Genomic DNA, 9,327 nt, shown 5'->3' with positions numbered 1-9,327 from the left:
AATCTATTGTTATGTATTGCATATATTATATAATATATTAATATACCGTATAAACACATCCCATGAAGAAATAATTGAACCAATGAGGGGCAGCAGTTTGTATATAAATAATCATCCAGATTATAGACACATGATAAGTTATTAATTATGTAATGTCAGACTGAAATCTTGGAATATATACCAACTCTAGGGTATTTTATATTAAATCATGACTTAGTCAATGTGACTTAACTATACTATTTGATCATACAGCTATAGTGAAAATGCATAATAACATACTTTTATTTATTTTATATTTTAGTGCAGCAATGGAGATCTTTTTTATATGTCAAATGTCTTTCCCACAGTAACCAGTGTTTGAGTATCCAGCAATCTATGTATTTTCTTCCTTGTTCACTACTTGTCTGGTTCTAGAGTCTTCTTTAAATTATTCCTGAAACATTAGCATTCAAAAATACACAGACATTCTTGTTGAAAAAAATCATCATTGAAATAAATATGAATTTTTCTGATGATCTTTGTGAGCTTACATTTTTACACCTACATAAGAATGAATATGATTTTTATGAAGCTTCTTTAAATGCCACTTCTTAGGTAAATACACAATCAATCAGCTAGTATTTATCTCCATTAAGCATTGAAGTGCTTTAAAATATCTTGGCTGAGTGAGTTTCAACATACCCTGCCTTTGTCACATTGACCTTGGTGTGGCTGCGTTCATGGACTGGGACTAGTGATTCTGCTTGGAGATTTGAATTTCCAGAACTTATTTCATTGTGAAATCCTGGATTCTGGCTCTAACATTTGCCTCTTTAAGTACACAATTTAATTGAAGAGAATGATTGACTTTTGCAAGAGCTGTTCTAAATGTATAATTGACATTAAACTCCAATTAGTATTTGCATTTGTGATTTTCCTGTCATATGTCTACTGGTTTGCATTTACCCAGTCCAACCTATCTTGGAAACGGAGTTTCAGTAACGCACTCTCTCATGCAGAGAGAAGGTTCATTGTGACTGAGACAGTCTTACCAAGAACAACTCACTTTCTAAACTTCATGAGTTTAGAAAAAGGCAGTGATGAAATGGGGAGAAGTGCTATTCAAATTAAGAAATGTATAGCATATTTAATATGACAGATTGCATTTATGAGGACACTGGATATTTATAGCTAGATTTACTTTTCTGGTTTCAATAAATATAAACTCTTCTAGCTATCCACAAGGTTCTTGAGAATTGGTATACCCCTAATTAGTGGAATTGTTTGAACAGAGTATTTTGATTTTAAGGCAATGAACATAAATTAATTGAGAAATTAGAGTGGGGTGATGGCAGCATGGCTCAGTGAGTAAAGATGCTTGTCGTAAAGTCTGATGACCTGGGTTCAACTCCCAGAAGTCACATGGGGGAAAGAGAGCACTGAATTGGAAAAGTTGCTCACTGATTTCCACTCAAGCACATAGGCACGTACACATAGGTAAAAAGACAGATAGATGATAGGCAAAGAGACAGATAGGCAAATATATCCATAGATACATGTAAGAAACAACTATAGCAAAACTTGAAATTTAAGATGTATTTTTATTATTAATATTATTTTTAAGCAATTCCCAGGAGCAGAATATGCTGGACTAGTTCTTACTTATTATGATTACGCATGTGTTTGTGTTTATTTCAACAAAGCATTAATTAGGCTAGGTGCTTTACAGACAATGGAAGAAGACTGGGGTTGTGTTTTTTTTCGCTTTTTCGAGACAGGGTTTCTCTGTGGCTTTGGAGCCTGTCCTGGAACTAGCTCTGTAGACCAGGCTGGTCTCGAACTCACAGAGATCCGTCTGTCTCTGTCTCCCGAGTGCTGGGATTAAAGGCGTGCGCCATCACCGCCCAGCATGTGGCCATTCTTAATGTTGAAAAGACCTTTGTTGATAATTCACCACCTAACCTGGGTCCACTATTAAAGTTTTGCAAGAATTGGCCTTTCTGATAAAACTCAATCTATTCAAGAAGTTTAATTCTGTAAAAGTACTCAAACTGATTTTTTTTGTTGCTGTAGTTATTTGTTCCTTTTTTATTCTGTAAGACTTGAAGTTAAATTTTATCAGAATTTTGGGTCATATCTTGTAGTTCTGGGAAATGAAAGGAGGTGTAACCAGGCTTAAAGGAGATACACTACCCACATCTTGTCAGCATTTCACTTACTGTGTCCTAAATGAAGTTTCTCCAATATATATATCTTTTGTGTTCAATGAAGTGTTTAATTATGACTTTATTGAAAAATTCTAGTAGGTTGTCTTTATAGATTTTGAGCTGAGAGATGACATTAGTTTCCTCGCTGAGTTTGTGGGATAGCAAAAAGTACTGGTGGTGTGACAGAGAACCCAAGCACAGTGGTCTCTCAGAGTTCCACCTAAATCTTTATTCATGTATGTGTTATACTGCTCATATCAATTGTTCCATGGAAAATTAGTCATCAAATCAGTAATATGTTGGATATTTGTGTTTGATAATAGACCATTACTTTACCTACCACAATGGTCAAGTGGTTATGGTTTTCTGCAAATATAATCCACTTTTCTATGCAGGAGCTAACCCTTCACTGTTTGTAGAAAACTGTGCAGCTGACCTGTACTAGAGAATCAGTAAGAGGCAAGGACTTGATGATGGGATAAGGAAGGACTGGAAAGTAGGTGGTGGTTTATGGCTGACGACTATTTCCTTGTAAGAAAACATCTTTTGGGAGAACCAGGAAAATAGTTATGAATGTGTTTTTCCCCAGCAGATTTCTATGCTGTTGGCTAAAATGACACAGTACATTCTTAATGAAATACTTCCTTAAGAAAAGCCCACATAAAATCGATTGAGAATCACAGTACATTCGCCGTAATTGATTGCCCCCTTTGTAGAGAAACAGGATGAAATTAACCTACATTTCCTAGGAGGCTAAGTCTATAAAGTGTTCAAACCAGGATCTTGGCCTTGGGTTATTAGTGGATGCAGCTGTTCATCAGTGCTATGGGAGTAACATAATGAAGAGAAGTAAAACCCAGGCATAATTTAACAAATGTTATGCATTTAACATATCTGTGAAGAATAAGGCACAAGCAAATTCATACGAAAGTGTAAGTGCTATATATGAGCGTCACAGAGTGCCCCTAAGAGAAAGGATTTACATTCTGTCACAGTTTGTCCCCTTTATGGTACAGCTCTATAGAGAACTCCAAAGGGCACACGAGTTATTCCAGTTATTCCAGATGATGTAGGTAAATAATAGTAGAACATGAAAAGTTCCCTTTCCTGGGGTAAAACAAATGTATATGAACAAACAAGAAACATCTACATTTCAGATTTTTTCATAAGAGAGACTGATATTCAGCCAAAGTTTTGAAGTGGCTGGTGTATCTTGCAGGATCTGTGTCTCATCTAGGAGGAATCAAGAGGATTTTATGATACAGTGCTTGCTATTTAGAATGTTAAACTAATGAAGACACCACATGCATCCTATTACAGCACCAACCTGAAAAAGAATGTAGCTTTTCTCCAGGAGCAAAAGAGCCTATAGCACCATGCATAGACTCAGGTAAACAGGTTGAAAGCCGAAAATATAGTAACATTTATCTTGGTTAGCTTTCTGTTGCTGTGATAAAACACTGACCAAAACCAACTTGGGAAGAACAGGGTTTACTTCGTCTTACATGCCCATCTAATAGTCCATCATTGAGGGAAGTCAGGACAACACTCAAGTCAGGAATCTGGAGGGAGGAATGGAGACAGAGGCTATGGAGGAATGCTGCTCTCTTACTGGTTCCCATAGTTTCCTCAATCTATTTCTTATACAACCCAGAACACCTGTTCCTGGGTAACACTGCTTACAGTGGCCTAGACATCTCCTACCAGTTAATCAAGGAAATGCCTACAGAGTAGCCTATGGGCCAGTCTAATAGAAAAACCTTTTCAACTGAAGTTCCCTCTTTCCAGATTACCCTGGTTTGTAGTTGACAAAACACCTAACAAGGACAAATATAAAATTCTAAATGTATATCCCTAATCGGAGATCTACTGTAATAGAGTAAGTAGAAATACATCTTGGTGTCAGATCATGTAGGTTCAGAACATTAGTCTATGCTCTTTTTTCAGAAAGTATTGAGACAGGCAGCCTATCATTTCCTCCGTTACAGCTTAAGTGAAATTCAAACTTTTTTGCTGATTTAATACGTAGTTGATCTGTTTTACGATACCTATGTTTTCTCTTTCAAGTAATAGAACTCATTTTGTTATTCTAATGCTCACATTGTATTTAATTTTGCATGCATAATTTTATGTTACTTAAAATTTTTGAATTAATTTTAAATTTATATGTATGTATGTGTGACTGTGTGACTTTATGTGTATCACATGCAGTTGAATGCTTGCAGCAGCTAGAGAGGTGGATGCCTTGGGACTGATGTTATGGTAGGGTGTGAGTCGCCTGATGTGGGTACGATGACCCAAGCTTGAGAGCTTGAGTTTTCTTCCAGAGAAGCAAGTGCTCCAAACCCTACTGAGCCATCTCTCCAGCTACTATATTAAATTTTCTGTAAGGCAGACCCAGAAAATATAATTGCTGATTCAGTTTAACTATCATTATTTTCTATGAAATGAAAATCAGAACACTTGTTGTAAATTTATTAATAAATATTCTATATTTCATTATTTTCTACGTTTGAAATTTTTATGAAAAGTTTTATAATATATTTTGAATGTCAGTGGACAAATAAATATCCTTTTTAAACATTTAAAGCATCTTTATAGTTGCGTACATCATTAAGATATACATTTAAATTAATTATTTTCTTGTTCTTTCCTAATTATTATAAGGATGTTATTTTCACTGTTATTATTAGTAACTGGGTAATCATATAATCTAAATCAGTGGGGCAATAAAAATAATCACTAAATCTTAAATAACTGGGTCATCATATAATCTAAATCAGTGGGGCAATAGAAATAATCACTAAATCTTAAATATCAACATAAATTAAATGATATTTCTACAGAGGTGAAGTAGTGTACTGTGGCTTTCAGGTTCACGCAGTTAATCTTCATTTTGTTGTAGAGGTAGTTTGTGTATGCACAATGATACATATTTACATGGGGGTGGGTTGCAGTTCCTGCCATGCCTACTTACATATTGACTCATAGTCAGTAGGTAAATGTAGGTTTTCTCTATGTAAATAAACGAGATGATGAGTCTTTTTACTAATCCATATTTACATGTATTTTTTGGATTTTTATTGGTAACAGCAAACCTAGTCAATAGCCATAGTTCTTTGTAGAAATGCACATTGAAGCTTTAAACATACCATATAAGCAGGAAGAAACATTTATATAGGTCAGTTACTCATTGCTACTCTGCCTTTATGACAGAAATGTAACATAAAGTGATAGACTGATAGAATATTGAAGTAGTCTCTGGTCCAGAGAAAAATAAACCCCTCAAGTTATGTGAAAACACCAAGTGACAGGACCTTAGCCAAGTCCAGGAAGAGTTGGTGACTTTGGAGAGGGAGATATAACATTTAGCAAAAAGCCACAATTTTCCAGGGAAAGATGCATCTACCAAAAGATTGAGTTTGCTCAGTGTTGGATGCCTTTTCTTACCCCTAAGGGTGTTCACTTTGCTTTTCTTGTACTTTACTGTGAGAAAGTTGTTGCGGGTTCTATAGTTACCATAGGTGTTTTCTAGAATAGATGAAAGGGAAATTTGAGATACCATCAGGTCCGACATATTCACGCAGTTCAGCGTCCTTCATGGGGTATGTAAGCGCGAGATGGACCTTGTCAGATGGGTTGGGTTCAAGGAGACCCACTGTGGTGAGAGACAGGCATGCCACGCAGACCACGCTCACATGACAGTTTTTATTGGTGGTGGTTGGGATGGACAAAGGGAGAGAGAAGGGGGTATAGAGCAGTCTTGTGGGAAGACTGTGGAGGGCGGAGACAAAGACACAGAGACAGGCAGGGAGAGAGTGGAAGATAGATAGATAGATAGATAGATAGATAGATAGATAGATAGATAGATAGATAGATGGAAACACTCAGATGGGAGAGAGATAGAGAGAGAGGAAGAAGAGGAAGGGACAGGGTGGACACAGCAGGCAGGGGTACTACTGCCTGCTATGCACACAGGGGTGACACACTCTGCCAGGTCCCAAAGGGGCAGGGACAGGTGTTCCTGTATGCTAACAGTGGCTACTTCTGTTATTCCGAGGTCTTTGTGGAGGAAGGGTTTTCTGCCACCTTTCATTTCCGGTAGGTGGATTTCATGTGGTGAGAATGTCAGCACCTGAGCCTGGGGGTTACCCACTCTATAAATGTGTCCTGCAGCATCAGACTGCAAAGTCCAGGTGTAATGGGGGAAAAACTGATCACCAATAGGCATACGGAAAGGCTGGTCTCTGGGGACTGTCTGTCACCCTCTAGATGTCTTCATCAGGTTTACTTCCTCTGTCATTTAAGTAATTGAAAGACAGGAAAGAAGGACAAAATCAACAGACAGCAACAGGGAAGATAGCAGCAAACAAAAGAAGACAGACTCAGCCGATAAAGAAAGGCTTTTAAGGATGTGGGATTGTACACATGTACCCTGCACACAGAGAGATCTGCAAAGTAGACAGGGCCTGAGGAAACTGAGGCCCAGCCTCTTCTCCAAAGTGGTGAGGGTTGAGGTCTTTGAGGCTTCCTCCCCTTCTAGAAGTGGTCAGTTAGAACAGAGACAGAGAAGTTGATAGGTCCAAAAGTGTGGAATAAAGACATCTTGGTCTGGCCTTGAACTTGTTAGACTGGTCCGCAAGCAGGGAGCATATTCAGCAGAAGAAAAAGCCCACAAGGCCTTTGTTTTAAGCTGCCAGTATTTTGTTTCAGGTCAGGATGGTGAAGAAGAGGCCAAGCAACCATCCAGGAAGTTCATCATTGTTGTTGTTGCTTTGTTTTGTTTGCTTTTTTTTTTTAAAATCTGGTGAGCCTCCTTGTCTATCTGCCTATCAAGGAGTCCATCCAATTCTTTCTCCCTCATGCCCAAGTCATATTACTGACACCTAAGGGAGCAATAGCCCTAAAGATAACACAATAGAACCCTGACCCAAACAGTTCTCACCTTCATGGGGATAAGAGAGTTGATTCTGAGGCTGTTCTGGGTGACTGGGACCTGGGACTCATGGATTTAAGTTGTTCCAAATTTCATATTCCAATGTGGAAGCCATTTCATGAAGTTTTTTTTCTTTTTTTTTATTGAGAAAAGGAAAAAAAAAGAAGTTTCGCCCTCCTCCCAGCCTCCCATTTCCCTCCCCCTCCTCCTTCCCTTGTTCCCCTCCCCCCACTCCTTTCCTCCTCCCTCTCCAGTCCAAAGAGCAGTCAGGGTTCCCTGCCCTGTGGAAAGTCCAAGGTCCTCCCCCGCTCCATCCATGTCTAGGAAGGTGAACATCCAAACTGGCTAGGCTCCCACAAAGCCAGAACATGAAGTAGGATCAAAACCCCATGCCATTGTCCTTGGCTTCTCATCAGCCCTCATTGTTCGCCATGTTCAGACAGTCCGGTTTTATCCCATGCTTTTTCAGTCATAGTCCAGCTGGCCTTGGTGAGCTCCCAATAGATCAGCCCCACTGTCTCCACTGTCTATGACCCCAAAGAAAGTCATAGATCAAGGTAAATCTATCATCCATTGGTGAGGATATTAAAGAGGTGGTGAGATGTGGTGCAGGAAGATGGAAGAGGCTTTTTTAAAGAACTTAGATGCTCTCTGAAGATGCTCGTAGCTTCTGTCTTGGTTGGAGCTAGTGGTCTGCTAAGTTCATAGATTTCCATTTCTTTTCCTGTTAGTCACAGGACATCCATTCTGACATAGAGTTGTGATATGGGAAGTCCTTCTGTATATCTGTTGCTTTTATAGGTTAATGACTAAAGAAGCTACTTTGGCCTGTGATAGGGCAGAATAGCTAGGCAGGAAAACTAAACTGAGTGCTGGGAGAAAGAAGATGGTGTTAGTGAGATGCCATGTAGCTGCCAGAGGAGGCAGACACTGGAATTTTGCCAGTAGGCCGCAAGGAAATGGGTAAATGTAATATATAAGAGCTAGCTAGAAATACACGTAAGCTATTGGCCAAACAGTGTTTTAAATAATATAGTTTCTGTGTAATTATTTTGGGTCTGAGCAGCTGAGAATGAAGGAGTTGCCTCTGACTGAAGAGACGTGAAAGGAATAGCCATAGAGGATGGAGGAGGTTCTCAGCTAGCCCAAGAAAAAGGAATGAATTCTGGATCTGTAATATTCCAATCTCTCCACAATACTGAAGTCCTAATCCATCAGTTTCTAAAGACATACCTTTCCAGTGTTGTTTTTTTTCACAGAACTAATGATGATCTGTGAGGCCACAGAGATGTTCCTAAATTATTGTTAATAATAAGCATTTCTATCAATTATGCTGGAAGTCTGAATTATCTTACTATTCAATTTATAAAAATGCCACATCGACAGTATTGTTATCAGAGAGGATCCTCAAAATGTACATGCTCAAAAACTGTAGGAAAAAATTCTAAAAGTGCTTTAATGAGTTATTTAAAATCTGACCTTTTGAGTGCCCTCTCCCTTCTTGACCCATGGCCCTCCCCTCTCTCCTTCCTTCTTGCTGCAGTAGTTTCTAGACTGCTGCTCCTGAGGAGCACCCGCCACGGTGATGGGGTCTTGGGCCTCCGCATTACTACCATATGAGGAGCTCAAGGAGATCAAGAAAGGGACTGGCTTTTCCCACAGTCAGATCACGTTCCTGTACAGCCTGTTCACCAGCCTGGACAAAGGGGAGAATGAGACACTCAGCTGGGAAGATTTCCAGAAGATTGCAGAACTTGCCATTAACCCACTGGGGGACCGGATCATCAATGCCTTCTTTTCAGAGGGAGAGAACCAGATAAGCTTCCGAGGATTCATGAGAACTTTGGCTCATTTCCGACCCACTGATGATAACAAAAAGATGTTTCTGACCCACTGACAATAACAAAAGATAACAGAAAACATGCGGATGGACCTGAACCACTCAACAGCCGAAGCAACAAACTACACTTTGCTTTTGGACTATATGATTTGGATAAAGATGACAATATCTCCCGTGATGAGCTGTTACAGGTACTATAAATGATGGTTGGAGTGAATGTCTCAGATGAGCAGCTGGGCAGCATTGCAGACAGGACCATCCAGGAGGCTGATCAGGATGGGGATAGTGCCATAATCTTTACAGAATTTAAGGTTTTGGAGAAGGTTAATGTAGAACAGAAAATGAGCATCCTGTTTCTTCACTAA

General features: G+C 39.1%; 1 pseudogene; it reads left to right on the top strand.

Annotated features, from left to right (window-relative positions):
* Positions 1-8,707: 8,707 nt before the first annotated feature.
* Positions 8,708-9,327, top strand: LOC101984036 (annotated as a pseudogene).

Source organism: Microtus ochrogaster, linkage group LG10, assembly GCF_000317375.1.
Source record: "Microtus ochrogaster isolate Prairie Vole_2 linkage group LG10, MicOch1.0, whole genome shotgun sequence".
NCBI classification, from domain to species: domain Eukaryota; kingdom Metazoa; phylum Chordata; class Mammalia; order Rodentia; family Cricetidae; genus Microtus; species Microtus ochrogaster.
Note: the sequence above shows the minus strand (reverse complement) of the source record. Positions and strands in the feature narration are given on the sequence as shown.